General features: G+C 37.7%; 1 long non-coding RNA gene across 10 annotated transcripts in view; it reads left to right on the top strand.

Annotated features, from left to right (window-relative positions):
- The window catches only part of LOC137625816 (uncharacterized), a 44,860-nt gene extending 35,122 nt beyond the window's left edge, over positions 1 to 9,738 (top strand). For 5 of the 10 annotated variants that reach the window (XR_011040910.1, XR_011040911.1, XR_011040907.1 and 2 more), the window contains 3 exons: positions 4,315 to 4,644; positions 6,021 to 6,409; positions 8,601 to 9,738. This is a non-coding gene — a long non-coding RNA (uncharacterized lncRNA). Of the gene's footprint in view, positions 1 to 2,978; positions 3,100 to 4,314; positions 4,645 to 5,893; positions 6,410 to 8,600 lie in introns of those variants that run through there. The other 5 variants (XR_011040916.1, XR_011040908.1, XR_011040914.1 and 2 more) reach the window with 3 other exon arrangements.
- The last annotated feature ends 9,220 nt before the right edge of the window (positions 9,739 to 18,958 follow it).

Raw genomic sequence — 18,958 nt, forward strand, 5'->3', positions numbered from 1 at the left:
GGAAGCTATCTCCCTTACCTTCTTGGGAGGAAGGGAGAGTCTGTGCTTTGAAAGGTCCCAACGGATGCCTAACCATTCGAAGTGGCTTGATGGTTGTAGGCGGGACTTCCGGAGGTTGACTTGGAAGCCCAGTTTGGCGAGAAAATGGAGTACCTTCGACGTAGCTCTGTTGCATTCCTGGTGCGACTGGGCCCAAATGAGCCAATCGTCCAGATAGGCGATGATCTGTATCCCTTGGTGTCCGAGTTGCTCGAGCACCGTCTCCCCCAGTTTCGTGAATATCCTGGGGGCAATGCTGAGACCGAAGGGCATGACTTTGAATGCAAAGGCTCTCTTGCCGAGACGGAAGCTTAGGTAAGGAGAGAAGTTTCGAGCTACTGGGACATGATAATAGGCGTCGGTAAGATCGATAGAGGTGGTGACGGCCCCACGGGGAAGTAAGGTCCGTACCTGAGAGATAGTCAGCATACGGAACTTGTCGCAAAGGATGTAAGAGTTGAGCTTCGACAAGTCCAGAACTACCCTTAACGCTGACGAGTCTTTCTTCGGGACTGTAAACAGGCGGCCTTGGAATTTCAGGGATTGAACCAGTTTGATTGCTTTCTTCTTGAGTAACTCCACGGTGTACTCTTCCAGGATGGGAGTGGGTCTCTGGAAGAAGGTCACCGGTGGAGGAGGGGATCCCTGTGACCATTTCCAACCCAAGCCCCTGGATATTATGCTGTGAGCCCATGGACTGAAGGTCCAATGGTCTCGGAAGTGATAAAGTCTCCCTCCTACCGGCATCACATCATTGGGAGGGAGTGAACTTAGGGCCCCTCCCTCCACGGGCACCCCTTGCTCTAGGTCCGCCGCGTTGGCGGAACTGTCCTCTACCTCTGAAACTCCCTCTCTGGTATCCACGAAAGGAACCGGAGGATTCGTAGGCAGGGTTGTATGCAGGAGAGGACATCCAAGAGGGGCTGGGCTGTGTACCAGGGGAGCAGCGAGGTAGACTACCTGCTGAGGGGGTGCCTGTTGTTGAGAAGTCAAGGCAGCGGAAGACTGTGGGGACGAGGTACCCCGGGTAGTCTTGTAAGGACTAAACCTCTGCTTCTTCTTGAAGAACGTGTGTCTCTGGGGTTCGAACCTCTTTTTGGCTGAGACCCCACCTTGCCTGCAAATTTTGGTTTGCCCTCACCGCGTCCTGAAGAACCTTATCCACCTCGGTCTGAGGGAAGAGGGTCTTACCCCAGCAGGAGGAGGCTATCAGCCTGTTCGGTTCATGTCTGATGGAGGCCTCAGACAGAACGAACTTCCTGCAACTAACTCGAGCTGACCAGAAGTCATGGAGGTCTATTTGGTAGGACAGCAGCTGGTTCTTTGTGGCGACTCTGAACAGCGTTTCCTCTGGGTAAAGAGATGCTAGGGACTCCATGGAGGTGATGGATTGGAGGGACCTAGCTAGTCTAGTGCGGGTCTCGAACTCAGTTTTGAGAAGACTCTCTATTAATCTGGGAAGCTTCTCAGAGAAAAGAGTAGAGGCACAGTCCGGGTCTAGCTTCCCCACTGTGAAGGTAGAAGCCGCGGCATCCCAGGTTGCAGAGGTACCCGGGATAAGCAAAGAGGTGGGGTCCGTCTCTTTGAGAGCCGGCATGGAAGAGCCTTCCTTGATGGCCTGTATGGTCAGCTCTGTGACTTTGTCTATGAGCGGCAAAGAGATGGAGGCCGCTGTCGTAAAAATAGTGCAGGCACCCTTGTGTGGGGTGAGCTTGGAGTTAATACACCCCCACTCTGATAGTGTTCTGGCCCAGATAGCCTGGGCCTGCTCTTTGGGAAAATCACCGTTTCCTTCGGTACCTTGTCCATACGGACCAATGCATGTTCCTTTAACTGTACGAAACCATTGAACGGGAATTCTAGGCCCGGGGGGTAGAACTCCAGGTCCTCTAGAGGGCGGGTGCCTATGCCCTCCAAAGTTAGGGAACCATCTAAGAATGGGTCATGCAAGGCAAACCGCCAAGGATTGTTTTTATCGAAGGGCGGTAGCTTCGATGCGTCTGGGGCAGAAGGGGGAGGAAGCTGAGTTCCGGCGCGGATCAGAGTGGCTTGACAAGTACAGGTACATTGTTCGATGGTTGATTTTGAGGAATCTAATAATCCACATGTGATGGCCGGTAGATTCATATACTTATGTGAATATAATATATGCTACTTCAAAGACTCGTAGGTCGAGACTCTGAGTATTAACTAAATGAAAATCATATGTATATCATATATATTTTGAGGGTTGGTGGTGTTGTGTGGAATTTTGAATTCATAATTTGCATATTGTCAGTTTTACAATATTTTGTCAGTTGGACGAGTGTCAAATCAATTTAATTGTTATCAGGAGTAAATTTCTGGTCAGAGCTTAGGAATATTGCCAGACTAGTTATCTTCTATTGGGAGCATGAAAGCTATCCATAAAATTTTTTCAGAAAAAGTAGGCTGGAAATAGGATGCAAGATAACATATCTCATTGTACGATAAAACTAAGGTAGAGTTTTGTTTTAACAGTATAGAAGTATTTATCAGCCTTGGAAGAAAATGTTTTCGTGAAATTTTAGATTTTATTATTACTATACATACTGTACTTTAGTTTTCAGCATTTTCCAGTGGATGGTGTATTTATATAGATTTTAAGAATTGCGTATTCCATGATCTGACTGATTGAATAGATTATAAATTGCTTTGTATTGTAGGAACGATGGTATGTTATGTTGTTATCTAGCTGGAAAGTACTACATGGAACGAATACACTAAGTTCCTTTACAAATCATGCTTTCAAGAAGATACTTGTAAAAGAGACATTCAAGAAGATACTTGTAAAAGAGGGTACAACTGTTAATCTAAGATAAAGGCCAAGACCATACCATTGTTGACTACTGAAAGTTATGCTTTATACTGGGTAACTCGCACACAATAATAAATTGAAACCACTTAAACATTTCCACCAGAGGGTTACATGGTAGTCCTACTGGATTTGAAAAGGCAGCGATGTCTGTATTTGGGAAACGTTGTTACCAGACTTATGATGGATGAAAGGAATAAGCGGAAATGACGCCGGAAGCGGGAAAACTAAAGGTATCTGGTAGCAAACTGTGCCAACAGATCTAGCTTGACCTTGTTGTCAATTCATTATGCAAGGTTGAAAACCTATATCTGCAGAGACGTACTCTACTTAATGGTACTATGGGCTCATGAACTTTGGTGCTCCAGTCTAGTGCACTCTGATAACAGATGGGAGTATGGGCTCAGAAGTTAGGGTGTTCCTGTTCAGTGCACTCAACAGTGTCTTGGTTAGGAACTGATTAAACACTTGTGTTTTGTTATAAATTTTCTAATTATAAAATCTATTCGTGCAGGAATTTGATGAATTGGAAATATGAAAGTTTGAATGGTTTACTTGTTTCTTGGCATTATACTTTTAATCTAATTAGGTCAGGGTCCAAGAGTGGCTTTTAGAAGTACTTATTTTTACGGTTGATTTTGAGCAATCGTATAACCCACATATTAAGGGATTTTGACGAAGGAAAAATCTATTTCTGGGAAGAGGCCTGTGACGCCCGGTGAGAAAGGTCCTTCCTTATACCTTTCCTAATATAAATCTTCCAAATATACTAGAGAAAGATAAAAGCATGGAATGCAGAGGTTACAACCCTCGCGCGAACACCTTGTAGGTGTCGTGTATTAAACAAAGGCGTGTGAAAACCACTTTTCACAGGTTGTCTTCCATTTAGATAATCCCTTCATCAATGGGGAGGGCCGTGACAGGCCCTAGAGAACATGGTTGAACTCCCCAACGACACCTACCACGCGCGCCCTCTAGGACATCCTTCTGTAATTGGACTTGCATCAAGCCGAGTTTTTTTGGGCACAGTGTTTTTTCGAAGAGTTTCTCTTATCAGTATCTGGTCAGAGCTTTAGAATATTGCCAGAATAGAACATCTTGTATTGGGAGCATTAAAACTACCTTCAGAATAAATTCAGTAAAGAAAGCAGGCTAGAATTTGATGCAAGATAACATATCTACATCTTATGATAAAACTAAGGTAGTGTTTTATGTTTTAACAGTACAGATATAATAATCAATCCTTGGAAGAAACTGTTTGACTGTACTTTTAGGTTTTATTATTACTGTACAGTACTGTACTTGTGTTTTCAGGATTTTTCAGCGAGTGGGGGATTTTTATACTTTTTAAGAATTGTATATTCCATGAACTGTCATAATGAATAGCTTATAAATTGCAGTTTTGTATCCTAGGAACGATGTAAAGTTATGTTTTTATCTAGCAGGGAAGTACTGCATGGAACCAACACACCAAGTGCCTTTACAAATCATGCAGGTTCAAGAAGATACTAGTGGAAGAGGGTACATCTGTTAATCATAAAGAAAAAGGCCAATACCATATATTGTTGACTACTGAAAGTTATGCTGTGAACTGGGCAACTCTCACACACAATATCCAAGTGGAAACACTTGAAAATTTCCACCAGAGGCTTATATGGTAGTCCTACTGGATTTGAAAAGGCAGCGATGTTTGTATTTGGGAAACTTAGTTACCAGACTTATGATGGATGGAAGTAATGAGCAGAAATGACATCGGAAGTAGGAAACTAAAGGTATGTATCTGGTAAAAAATTGTGCCAACAGATATAGCTTGACCTCGTTGTCAATTCACTAGGCAAGTCTGAAAACCTATACCTGCACAAACTTACTGTACTTAATAGCACTATGGGCTCAGAACTTTGGTGTTCGTCCAGTGCACTCTGATAACGGATGGAACTATTGGCTCAGAAGTTAGGGTGTCCAGTGCAGTCTGATAACAAATGGAACTATGGGTTCAGAAGTTGGGGTGTTCCTGTCCAGTACATATTGATAACATATGGAACTATGGGCTCAATAGTTGGGGTACTCCAGTCCAAGGCACGCTGATAACAGATGGAGCTATGGGCTCGGAATTTTGGACGTTTCAGCCCAGTACACTGGTAACAGATGGAACTATGAGCTCAGAAGTTCGGGGGTGTTCAAGTTCAGTACATTTTGATAACAGATGGAACTATGGGCTCAGAAGCTGGGGTGTTTCAGTCTTGTAAATTTCGATAAGATGGAACTAGGGCTCAGAAGTTGGGGGTGTTCCAGTCGTGTGCACTCTCAAGTGTCTTGGTTGGGAACTGATTAAGCACTTTTTTGTTATACTTTTTTAAAATAAAAAATCTATTAGAGTAGGAATGTAATGAATTGGGAAAATGAATGTTTCAATGGTTCACTTGTCTCTTATATGAGTGATCTAATTAGGTACCGGTATACAGCATTTTTAAGTGGCTTCATATGTAAATTTTTCGATAGATCATTTTGAGCAATCTGATAATCCACGTGTGATGACCTGTAGATTCACATACTAGTGTGAATCTGATTCGTGCTACTTCTAAGACTTGTAGGTTGAGACTCTTAGTATTTCATAAATAAAAATCATATGTGTATGAAATATATTTTGAGGGGGGGAGGGTGTTATGGAATTTGGAATCCATAATTTGCATATTGTCAGCTTTACCATATTTTGTCAGTTGGAGGAGTGGCAAAAAAGTTGCATTATCAGGAATAGATTTCTGGTCAGATCTTAAGAATATTGATAGACTAGTAATCTTGTATTGGGAGCATTAAAACTACCCTTAAAATTTATTTTAAAAAGAAAGCAGGCAAGAAATTTGATGCAAGATATTACATCTTCGTCTTACAATAAAACTAAGGTATTGTTTTATGTTTGACAGTACAAATATATTTATCAATCCTTTGAAGAAACTATTTACTGTAATTTTAGATTTTATTGATAATCTTCAGGATTTTACTTGTATTTTCTGTATTTTTCAGGGCATGGGTTGTTGGATAATTTTTAAGAATTGCATATGCATTAAGCTGTCTGATTGAATAGCTTATAAATTACAACATTCTACCATAAGAAGATTGGAAAGTTGATAAAATGTATGTATCTTGCCAGGAAGTACTACTACATGGACCACAGCAAGCTCCATTACAAATCTCGCCCCTCAAGAATATACTTCTACAAGAGGATGGAACTGTTAATCTTGAAGAAAATTCTCAGTAATGATTTCAAGATCATACATTGTTGGCTAATGGAAATTATGCTGTAGCCTACACTGGTTAACTCTCACACAATATTAATGTGAAAACACTTAAAGGCTTACATGGTGGCATCTCTGGATATGAATGAATGAATGATTTGAAGTTATCTGGCATCCTGACATCGAAGGTCATTGACGCCGAAATGAAAAAGAAACCATTGTCTGTATTTGGCAAACTTTATTACTAGACTTATGATGGGTGGAAGGAATGAGTGGCAGTGAAGGTTGAAACGGAAAACCAAAGGTATGTATCTAGCAACAAACTGTGCCAACAGATCTAGCATTACCTCATTGTCTCTTCACTAGTTCCTGGGTTAGAGACTTGCGAGGATTTTTAAGTTGAAAACCTCGTATTCACACTAGTGTACTCAACTCAATGGAACTATGGGCATAGAAGTTAGGGTGTTCCAGTACAGTGCATTCTGAGAAGTGTCTTGGTTAGGAGGTGATTAAGCACTTGTTTTGATATAAATTTTTAAAGAATAAAATCTTTTAGGGTAGGAATAAAATGAATTGGAAAGATGGAGTTTACTCTTCTCTGGACATTATACGAGTAATTTAATTAGGTCAAGGTCCAAGATTGGCTTGATAAGGACATTTTTCGACGGTTGATTTTGAGCAATAGGATAATCCACCTGCAGATTCATGTACTTTTGTGAACTTGATATATGCTAGTTTGAAGACTCTTGTAATGAGTCTGAGTATTTCATAAATAAAAATCATATGGAAATATGTATTTTGAGGGTATGTATTTTATGGAATTTTTAATCCATAATTTGCATATTGTGAGCTTTACCATATTTTATCAGTTGCAAGGGTGGCAAATCAAATTCGTTGTCAGAGGTTGAGAATATTGCTAGACTAGTCATCTTGTATTGGGAGCATTAAAACTACCTTTAATTTATTCAGAAAAGAAAGCAGGCTAAAAATTTGATGATGGATAACATTATGACCTCATCTTACAGTAAAACTAGGGTAGAGTTTTCTGTTTTAACTGTAGGCAATAAATGTATTTATTTATCTTTAGAAGAAACAGTTTTAATGAAATTTTAGATTTTATTATTACTATACATACTGTACTTGTGTGTTCTGGATTTTCAGTTGGCGGGGGGTGGATTTTTATAGATTTTAAGAAATGCATTTTCCTGAACTGTGATTGAATAGCTCATAGATTGTAGCCTTCTACCGTAGGAACGATGGAAAGTTGTTTTCATCTAGCAGGTAAGTATTACATGGAACACACTGTCTTTACGAATCTCGCACCTTCAAGGAGATACTTGCAGAAGAGGGTACAACTGTTAATCATGAAGAAAAAGGCCAAGACCATACATTGTTGGCAACTGAAAGTTATGCTGTACACTGCGTGACTTTCGCACACAATATTTAAGCAAAAACGCTTAAACATTTCCACCGGAGGCTTATAGGGTGGTCCTACTGCATTTGGGAAACCTTGCTACCAGACTTATGATTGGTTGAAGGAATGACCGGAAATGACAGTAGAAGCCAAAAGCTATAGGTATTTATCTGGCAACCTACTGTGCCAACAGATCTAGCTTGACTTCATTGTCAATTCTCTTAGCAAGGTTGAAAACCTATATCTACGCACATGAACTTTACTTAATGGAACTATGGGCTCTGAAGTTGGGGTGTTCCTGTCTAGTACTCTCTGTTTAGTGTCTTGGTTAGGAACTGATTAAGAACTTGTGTTTTGATATAAATTTTCCAAGTCTAAAATCTAGAGTATTAATGTAATGAATTGGAAAGAGGAATTTTTAATGGTTTGTCTTTTAGCATTGTACAAGTAATCTAATTAGATACCGGTATATATTTAAGAGTGGCTTAATACGTACAGTATATTTTTCGATGGTTGATTTTGAGCAATCGGATAATCCACGTGTGATGACCTGTAGATTCATTTACTTGTATGAATCTAATGTATGCTACTTCGAAGACTCGTAGGTTGAGACTCGTGAGTATTTCATGAATATGAATCATATGTATATAATATATTTTGAGGGTGGGTGTGTTGTGGAATTTGTAATCCATAATTTGCTTATTGTCAACTTTAACCATATTTTGTCAGTTGGAGGAGTGGCAAATGAATTTCAGTATCAGGAATAGATTTCCGGTCAGATCTTAAGAATATTGATAGACTAGTAATCTTGTATTGGGAGCTTTAAAGCTACCCTTATAATTTATTTGTTTAACAGTACACATATATTTATCAATCCTTTGAAAAAAAACTTAATGTATCATTAGATATTAAATTACTGTCCAGTAATGTTGTGTTTTCAGGATTTTTCAGATAGTGGGAGTTGGATGAATTTTAAGAACTGCATATTATTTGAACTGTCTTATTGAATAGCTTATAAATTACAACATTCTATTGTAGGAAGGATTGAAAGTTAATAAAATGTATTGTGTATATCTTGCAGGGAAGTACAACTACATGGACCAAAGCAAGTGCCTTTACAAATCTCACCCCCTCAAGAAGATTCTTCTGCAAGGGGATATAACTGTTCATCTTAAAGAAAAATGTCTACAAGAATTTCAAGAACACACATTGTTGGTTACTGGGAGTTGTGTAGTAGCCTTCACTGGGTAATTCTAGCACACAATATTTATGTGAAAACACTTCAACATTTCCACCGGAGGCTTGCATGGTGGTCCCACTGGATTTGAAAAGGAAGCAATATCTGTATTTGGTAAACTTTGTTACCAGACTTATAATGGGTGGAAGGAACGAGCGGCAGTGAAGTCTTAAAAGGGAAAACCAAAGGTATTTATCTGACAATAAACAGTTCCAACAGATCTAGCTTGACCTCATTGTCTCTATACTAGTTTGTGGGCTAGAGATTTACAAGCTAAGTAGTAAACCTATATCTACACTAATGTATGCTACTCAATGGAACTATGAGCTCAGAAGTTGGGTTGTTCCAGTCCAGTGCACTCCAATGAGTATCCTGGTTAGAGACAGATTAAGCTATTGTGTTTTGATATAGATGTTTATACCATAAAATTAAATTAGAGTAGGAATATAATAAATTTGAAAGATGGAAGTTTTAATAGATTACTAGTCTTTTGACATTGTACAAGTAATCTAATTAGGTCTACATGTGTTTGTTTGTTGAGAATGACATTTTTCAACAGTTTATTTTGAGCAATTTGGTAATCCCACGTGTGATGATCTGTAGATTCATACTTGGCATATGTTACTTCAAAGACTCTTGGGATGAGACTGTCGGATATTCTTAAAGAAAAATCATAAGTTTATACTGTAATATATATTTTGAGGGGGTGTGTTTTGCTGAATTTTTAATCCATAATTCACAGATTGTTAGCTTTACCATATTTTATCAGTTGGAGGAGAGGCAAATATATTTCATTGTTATCAGTTAAAAATTTCCTACCAGAGCTTGAGAGTATTGCTAGACTAGTCATCTTGTATTGGGAGCATTGAAGCTACCCTTAAAATGTATTCAGAAAAGAAAGCAGGCTGGAAATTTGGTGCAAGATAAGCTTATATCTTCATCTTAAGATAAAACTTAGTTTTATGTTTAACAGTACAGTACAAATATATTTATCAATCCGTTGAAGAAGCTATTTACTTTATTTTTAGATTTTATTATTATTATAAAGTACTGTATTTTTACTTGCAAGGGGTGGGAGATTGGATGAATTGTAAGAATTGCATATTCCATGAACTGTTGGATTGTATAGCTTATAGATTGCTACTTTCTATATTAGGAAGGATGGAAAGTTATTTAAATATTTTTATCTTCCAGGGAAGTTCTCCTACATGGACCATAAATTCCTTTACAAATCTTGCAATTTTAAGAAAACATTTCTTTTAATCTTGAAAGAAAAATATAAGTAAAAAGGCCAAGACCATACATTGTTGGCTACTGAAAGATAGATTGTGCACTGGGTAACTCTCACACAGATGGTTTATGAGGGAACACTTCGACATTGCACCAGAAGCTTACGTGGCCTACTGGGTTTCAAAAGGGGTAATTGTTGGACCAGATTTAGATGGATGGAAGGAATGACATCAGATATTTAAAACTAAAGGTATGTATCTCACAACAAATTGTGCCAAGAGATCTTGCTTGCCCTCTATCTTGACTAGTTCACAGTTCAGAGACTTTGCATGTAAAGTTAAAAACCTATGTCTAAACAAATGTACTCTACTCAATTGAAAAATGGGCTCGGAAGTTATGATGTTACAGTCAAGTGCACTCTGATAAGTGTGTTGGTGTGTAAGAGAATTTCAAAGGAAAGTAAATAAAACTGCACCGACGAATTATAATTGCCATTCCATATACAGTATAAATGTAGTAATTTTACATGACTTGAAGATGGCTATAAAACAGTCTGTATACAAAAGTATATGAGTGGTCCCAAATGCTTTACAAAATATTTTAGAGAAGCCCCATCTATTTGTAACCATGCATATAACCTTTGTTGAACAAAACCAAAAAATATAAAACCCAGAATAAGTAGAGTAGCCTATACATGTTACTCTTGGAATAGGTGGGCCTTCCAATGTATTCATCCTTGTCTGAACTATGGACACCCTAACACGGCAGAAAGGTAGTTTGTCCATTGTTGCTCAACATTGCATTTTGGAAACAACCTAAAAATTGGTGTTATGATAATTTGACTTTTTCTCATTAGAAAATTTTTTTCAGTCTGAAACAGAATGATCTCTTGATAGTGAAATGGATAAGATGAAAGCTTCATGGTAAATTACTAATTTTTCATCAGTATACAGGAAGCATAATTAAGGAAGGTCTTCTCTCTGCATCGATTCCATCTCATGATTGTAGATTTGGAGTTGTATAGTGAAAATCATTTGGTAAGATGTTGAACTCTAACATAAATCTGTCGAGGAAAATTATGTGTGTCGAGGACAGTGGCTCCTCTACTTCCCAATCTTTGAATTGATAATGTTGCTTTAACTATATAAAACTCCTTCGAGATTTTAGGTTTTATTTTATTATTGAAAATTTAGTTTAGAGAAACTAGTTTGGTCTGTTTCTTCAACTGCACAAAAAAAAAAATTGTAATGTGGAAAAAATCTCTAGATTAATGGTGACCAATCTATCTTGTAAAACCGAGTTGATTTTTTTCATTCTTTCTGGTTTGGGTTATTATTCTCCTGTCTGATCTTCAGCTGCTGACTCTCCTCTTAATTTGTTAGACAAAATTGTGGTTTATTAAATTTCTTATTCCTGATCTTGTTATCTATCTCTGGTACCGTTATTCAGTTAGTAATTTATGCCTGTTGCACAAGATTTTTCATAATTCTGATCATCCTTTGCATTCAGATCTTCCCATACTGCAGGATACCATCCTGTACGAAGTACTTGGTATGCAGTTAATTCTAACAGCTTTACCTTCATCATAAGGCTCAACAATACACAGTATACAGTACTAGATTATTTTATTCCAGCTTCTACTAAATTATTGAACAATATTATAGTAATCTGGCAACTAAATCGGCGGATCTTTAGAAGTCTTTACTTGCAGTGAAGGTTATGTTGAACAGGCTGACACAAGTCTCGCCTCGTAGTTTATATATAACACATCTATCTGAACGATTTTAGTTATTTAAATGTTTTTTTTCATTACTTATATAGTTTATTAATTTCCTTTCCTCACGGGGCTATTTTTTTTCCTGTTGGAACCCTTAGGGTTATGACATTCTGCTTATCCATCAAGGGTTTTAGGTAATAAGTTTGAGTAATCAAGTACTGTTTTTTCACTTTTTACGTGTAATAATTTGACAATACAGGAGATTCATAACTCTGAGAATCGGTGTTGACTAGTTTGAATCTGAAGCAATTGGTTTCCTCTTGCAGAAATGGGCGATGAACAAAATTGAAAATTCTTTTTGCGATTAGTAGACCCATTAATAAGTTTGTCAATTTTAATAGAATTTGTTTATTTTTGTAGAAACATATGTTGGATATGTTTCATTTAGCAGTAGTACATTTTGTGTACCTCACGCAGGGCACTGAAAGAGTAAAAAAAAAAACCATCGTTACAGTGTTCCTTTGACCTCAATCTGTATCTACTGGTTTAATCCTGTAGAGAACTTTTCTTCTTCATTCCCAGTAATTTTTTTTTTCCAAAATCTCGACTTTCACTTCATAGCGTAACTTCGGGTTTGTCTATACTTAAGACCAGTATTGAATGGCTTATTTGCAGCATTCCTTTAATAGTCTATATTTTTGCTTCTTTGCTTTTCATTTTGCTGTCCAGTCTCTTATGTACTGAATGGCCTCACAGGCCCCAGCACTGGGCTTAACAGTCCAAATCCGTAAATCTAAGCCTATCTACAAATAGACAATCTAATTATATTGCTGAACCAGCTTTCGTATGACAATGTGATATGATTGTTGTAAAAAATTATTTGAATTTGAGTAAAGGCTTGTAATTTTATTAGTATTTAAGACAGTGAACCCTTTCTTGTTTTATGGTTTTACTTACTAATTAAGGCTTTTAAGTATTTGTATATCAGCCTTTATGAATAAGTTAGCTAAGCTGTTATTGCTGTAATTTACCAAAATTTAGTTAGATGTATTTTACTAACTTTAGTGTAAATGGTACAGGAAGCTCAATAATGAATCATAATGCTAGTTATCCTTCAAGTATTGTGCGGTATGTGTAACCAACAGAATATTTGGGTGGATTTGACAAATCAAACCTTCCATAGAACTGCTATGAGAGTTAGCAGCTGCAAATGGTAACCAAATTGTGGTAGAAATCTTCAATTTATTAGTTTGATGATTAATTACTTTTAATGTGCATTTATGATCATGTGACTTGCAGAAATATTTTTCTATTGCCACACCTTACCATCTACATGGCATCTTTCGTGCTTCTGAATTCAATGGTTTTTATCTTTTCATATAACTTTCAGAACACTTTTTATTAATTTTCTCCTAACACCTAACAAATGATTTATATTCTGTGATAAACTATCCAGGGTATATACAGTATATAAAGATGCAAGAGCAATGGTGGCAAGATTTTTTGGTTATTGGATTCACTGGGTTTTCTTTAAATACTGCATACGGTTTCAATCTCCGGTCTAATTTCATGACACAGACGAGTTAGACTTCAATTCCAGGATACATGCTTACACCATTAGGAGTTTTATAATGTACTTTGAAAGACTTAGATAAGTTATTCAATTTTCATTAAAGACTTTTTAAGAGGCTTAACTACTAATCAGGAGTTATCTGGTTTCAATTCCAGAATTGTTCACAGGATAATTATGCATATAAGAAAGTTAGAAATGAAAAAGGTTTATTAAATGTAACTGTAATTAAATTTATTTATTATTGCAGATCTTCACTTACGAAACTGAGGTATCAAATAAGAACAACATAGTGAATGAACATCAATGGTAAAATGTACATAAAAGGGCACGAATGCATTTACACCTGAAGGTAAACATTTGTAATTTTTTGGAAGAGGATGGCAAGAAATCTTTTAGGAATGGCCGAGTATATTATGCATAATTAAGGATATTTTTTCTAATTATTCAAGAAGTTTTAGACTGTTATAAACATATAAACTAAAAACTCACAGTTTTAAAGTAGTTGTGTGATGATGGGATAATTTCATAAATTTAAAGTAATTAATAACTTTGCGATTGTCAAACTAATTCCATAGATGACTTTTAAAAATTGTTTAAGTTGATGGTAACTGAACTACATTCTTAATGTAACAGGAGATAGTGATGATAATATGTTAATATAATAGCTTGTGATGAAGTAAAAACGTCTTAATCTTTAGGGGTTAATATGTATCTTGTCTAATGAGCTTTTGGTTACATGAGAAAACTTTTATGAAAGTACTGTATTTTAGGTACAGCAGGGAAGGTTATATGGATCCTAATTAGGCTTTATTCATTTTTTTTTTTTTTTAATTTGAAGGAAAAATTGAATTATTTTTATTAGAATCAAAGTTTTTAAGGACCAATTTCTGAAATGGGAAAAGGCCTCTCAATGGGGATAGGGGTGAATAGTCATACTCATACTACCAATGGAAGTAAAACTGATAGTCACATTCCAGGAGATTTAATGATTATGTTGGACATATTTAGTGCTTATAAGAATTGACCTTCAGATCGTTCAGTTGTCACAGTACAGTACTGCAGGCGTCTTGTTATCATGAAGCATTAAAGTTTCAATTTTCTGTTTCCTATTAGGGTTCCAGAGGCTATATTACAAAACGCCTAGACGTAGTGCGTATTTTTAGTTCCTAATTCTAATCAACATTGCTAATGAGAGTGTATTCCTAACATATTCTATTAAATTTTTAACTATTTTTAAACATTAATTTTAAAGTAATTGGGTTAGCTCTTCTAAGGATTTGCTACAGAAACATGGATCACTGAAAGTGAGCTTCATGAATATAATCCTAAAATCACTTTAGTTTGCATTAGGATGTAAAACTATAAAGAATATCTGGTTTTACAAGGGTCTTTGTCATGAAGGGATTGCTATGTGGAATTAACTACTGTATTTTTAATTTAGCGATCGTAATTATTTTTCCAATATAGTGCACCATGTGTTTTATCAAAATAACCATAAATGTCAAAGCTTTAGAAAATATTAAAAAGATGGGAAGTAAAAGCTAACAAGGTTATAGATTGTATGTAAAGTTTTAATTGTATAAAATAACTTCATATGGCTTTCACATTTTATTTTGTAATGGCTGTTTAAATAGCAGATTGGAGAGTTTCAATACACTGATAATGATGTATAATGATCGCATTTGCAATAGATTTAACGATTTCAATAGATTTTACGAACACTTGATAAAGCCTATTGTCGTTGGGGAGTAGGCTATATAGTTTAAAAGACCTTAATGTGACTGTGTGTTATAGTTTAAGGAAGCTTTTTCTGGGTCGACCTGTGTCGCCGGGTGAAAAGAGTCCTTCTTATATATCTTTTCTGATAAAACCTTCCAATTATACCAGAGAAAGAAAAAAGTATGGAATGCTGAGGTTACTACCCTCGCGCGAGCACCTTTTGGGTGTCGTGTATAAAGCAAAGGCGCGTGAAAACCACTATTCACAGGTTGTCTTCCATTTAGTTAATTCCTTCGTCAAAGGGATGGGCCGATACAACGGTCCTAGCCAACCACCAGCGCCACGACGCGAGCGCCATCTGAACAACATCCTTCTTTTTGGAATACAAAGTGTTGAATTGTTTTGTTGTGCTCTCGGTCTTTTTTATCAATCGTGGATTTATTTTGTCATGTCCGAAGCTCCACCTTCACACATTCCAATGTTAAGTACCATAGTTTGTTTTGACAGTTTTTTATTGTACCGGGCTTCTGTTTTATATCCAGTATAGTCCGTTTTATTATTCCCGTCTGGCCTTTCATGGCGGCCATTGTTTGTTCACTTGTTTGGGAATTCATCTTTGTCTGCCCGTTTAGTACTCTGTCACTTAGGTTCTTGGTTAAGTCCCTGGCCTTATGCCTTTAGAACCGTTATTTTTATTTTTATTTTTTTTTTTTTTTTTTTGTATTTATGCTCATGGTACTTTTTGCTAGTAAGTCCAGCCTACGAACGAGATAGCGATTTAGCTTTGTGTTTGTTTAGTACCCGCCCCTCCGAGGCGTTCGTCACTCGACTGTGCTATTTATTTTAAGTTTTAGCAGTTGCTATTCTTCGATCGTAGTGTTATATGGATGTACATTTTTATTTTATACGTTTATAATAGTGTTGTGTGATTTTTAGTCCTGTTTTTGTGTCCAAGAGAGCAAGAGATTGGGGTCCCCGTTTTCTGTTCGCAGTCACAAGTTACCCCTTTCTCTCGTTTTCTTTCTTAGCTCTGGTGGTCGAGCGGATTTCCCGTTTTCCGTTTTGTGCGTTAAACGGGTTCTCCCTCCCTCACCTCTCCCCCTCTGGGTGGATGATAACTTACGAGTTATTTATTTTTCGTGACTTTTCAATTGTTAGCGTTATTTTGGTCCGTGTTTCGTCCTCTCCCCGTTACGGCTCGGGAGTAGTTTATGAACGTTTTCCACTCCGCCTTGAGTTCTACTCCGGCTTGAGGGATTCTCAATGACTTTCGTTCTATTGTTATATTTATATATTGTTTACTGCATGGGACGGGCTTCATATTGTTTAGATACGACCCTCCGGTGGCCTGCGGTCTCAGGCCACGGCCATATCCACAATAGCCATTGTTATTACAATTGTGTTTTTATTCACAATAATTATTCAGGACCTTTCTTCTCCCTCCGGCCTCACCGGAGTTTGTAAATACGCTTTATAGTGCCAACAATGGTATTGGGCGAATAGCGATTTAAACGTTTAGCGATATAGTCTGTTAGTTTGTACTCGCCCCAGGAAGGCTCGATTTAGACTATATCCTTATTTATTGGTTACGTTGTCGTTATTCTTCGTTCTTGGTTATTACAATGACTAAAAATGAAAAAGAAAGAGGAAAAAATAAAAACAAAATAAAAGCAATCAGTTTTTTACTTTCCTTATATTATTGTGTGATGTTAGCTTTTATTATGTAACCTTGAGAGTGAGAGCATAGGGTGCTCGTTTATTAGCTCGAGTAAGGGAGGTGATTTTCCCGTTCTCCGTTTTTATATGTTCACGAGTTATTCAGGCCTCCTCTTATTATCAGAGTTGATGATAGTACGTTTAATGTTATACACGTTTTTATTGATGTGGTTACTGTTAATACAGTATAGCTAACACTATTAGTAGGAACGTTGGTGTATGAGTCATTAATTGGGTTCGTTTTATACCGACACCCTTAGCTCCGCCTTGAGTTATGCTTAGCTCCGCCTTGAGTTATACGCCGCTATAATGGATACTCATTGGGTGAGAACTAGTCAGATATTTGGAGTGCAATGGTGAAATCCGGCACTCAGACTCCGGCTGAGCCCTTTTGCACACGAACCTTTGTCATGTTTGATCTCAATTACACCTTTCCGGCCCCTTTTTTCATCGAATCTCCGGCTTCGCTGGAGATAACTCAAACATTCATTGAGGTTAATGTTATCGTACCGGTGACGGTCACGAGCTCACGGGGACTGGCCTTTGCTACCGGATCTCCCATACAAACAGAGATCAAGCAGACGTCCAGAACCGGAGTTAACAATGTGATACCGATGAGGATTTCATAGTTTCATTATTACGGCCCCTTTTTCATCGAATCTCCGGCTTCACTGGAGGTAACACAGACATTCAGTTTTAGAGAATGTTATCGTACCGATGAGGATCACGTTTTCACGATGCCGGACCTTTGTCACTGGTTCTCCGGTACAAACAGAGATCAATCAGACGATCAGAATCAGGGTATGAACCCTTTTTCATGAATAATCACAATATCGTCATTACGATCCTTTTCATCGAACTCCGGCTTAACCGGATATCGTATAGGCGATCAGCATTGAGGTTAATATTAGATTTCCTCTGGTTCACGTTGTCACTATGACGGACCTTTGTTTGTACCGGGGATGGTTACCGGAGCTCCGGTACAGTCAGAGATCACTCAGACCACGGGTGGCCAATCTTTTGTTTTACCTGTAAAGGGAAGGATTTAACAAAAAAAAAAATTATTTATGAACGTAACTATGCCTATATTTATGCATGTATTTAATTCTAACTATGTATAAATATGGATAAATATCCATACAACATCGTGTTCAAATAGAATTAAATTAATTATGCCTATATTTATGCATGTTCAATCCTAACTATGTCTAAATATGGCTAAATATCCATACAACATAGTGTTCAAATAGAAATATATTAATTATGCCTATATTTATGCATAGTCAATTCTAACTAAGTCTAGATATGGATAAATATCCATACAACATAGTGTTCATATAGAAATAAATTTCCACCCAGTGGCGAATGCGCCAACAGTGTCACATTTCATGAATACAAGTGTCGCACTATACCCCAGAAGATAGTACATTAAATGACTTTTCTTTAAAATTGCTTTTTAAGAGTTATACAGCTGATCCCAGCCTGTGAATAGGATCGCTAACCAAAGTTCAAGGAACATCCAGACTTATGTCCCCTTTGTGTTACAGAAGGTTCGCCTGCATGGTTCCCATCAGGATGATGATGATTCTCTCTGGCCTGCAAGAGAGGCTCTCCGCCCTTGGGTATCGAGGTTGGGAAGGAATGCTCCATCTAGAGGTCCCTATCTCCTCGAAGTGTCCTCTCTAAGGCTGGACGACGACCCCATGGACGGGCAGGTAGGTAGGGATGAGTTTTGAGCCTTCAGCTTTGCAATTACCTACGTCACCGACCTAGGACCCTTAAAGGATCCTGATGTTCATGTTACCCTGTATAAACTGTGACGGCTAAAAGCAACACATTCTAGGGAAAACCAAGGGGCTATGACGCAGCTCTAAGGTATGGTGGTGAGTCAGTGCCGTTCAGGAACTCGGATATAGGTGGTACCATAAATCTGGAGGGCATAGACGTCCTCCCTCTGGGGGACCTAGATTTTACTCCCAGGTACTAGAATTTCCATTCAACGGATTCGTTCGATTGAAAGAGATTGCCTTGGTTAGCTTAGACAAGGTACCGAAGGTAACGGTATTATTTCCTAAAGGGCAGGCCCGATCTGTCTGGACCAGGATGTTGTCAGCCTGGGGGGTACGATAATTCCAGGCTCTGCCCTTCCAGTTCGACCTACACGTTTGTTGGTCTGATCGGGTCAGTTGTGGGAAGTACGTTCTGTCTGAGACCTCTATCAGACAGGAATCGATAGTCGGTTTCCCA

Source organism: Palaemon carinicauda, chromosome 33 (genome assembly GCF_036898095.1).
Source record: "Palaemon carinicauda isolate YSFRI2023 chromosome 33, ASM3689809v2, whole genome shotgun sequence".
NCBI lineage: Eukaryota > Metazoa > Arthropoda > Malacostraca > Decapoda > Palaemonidae > Palaemon > Palaemon carinicauda.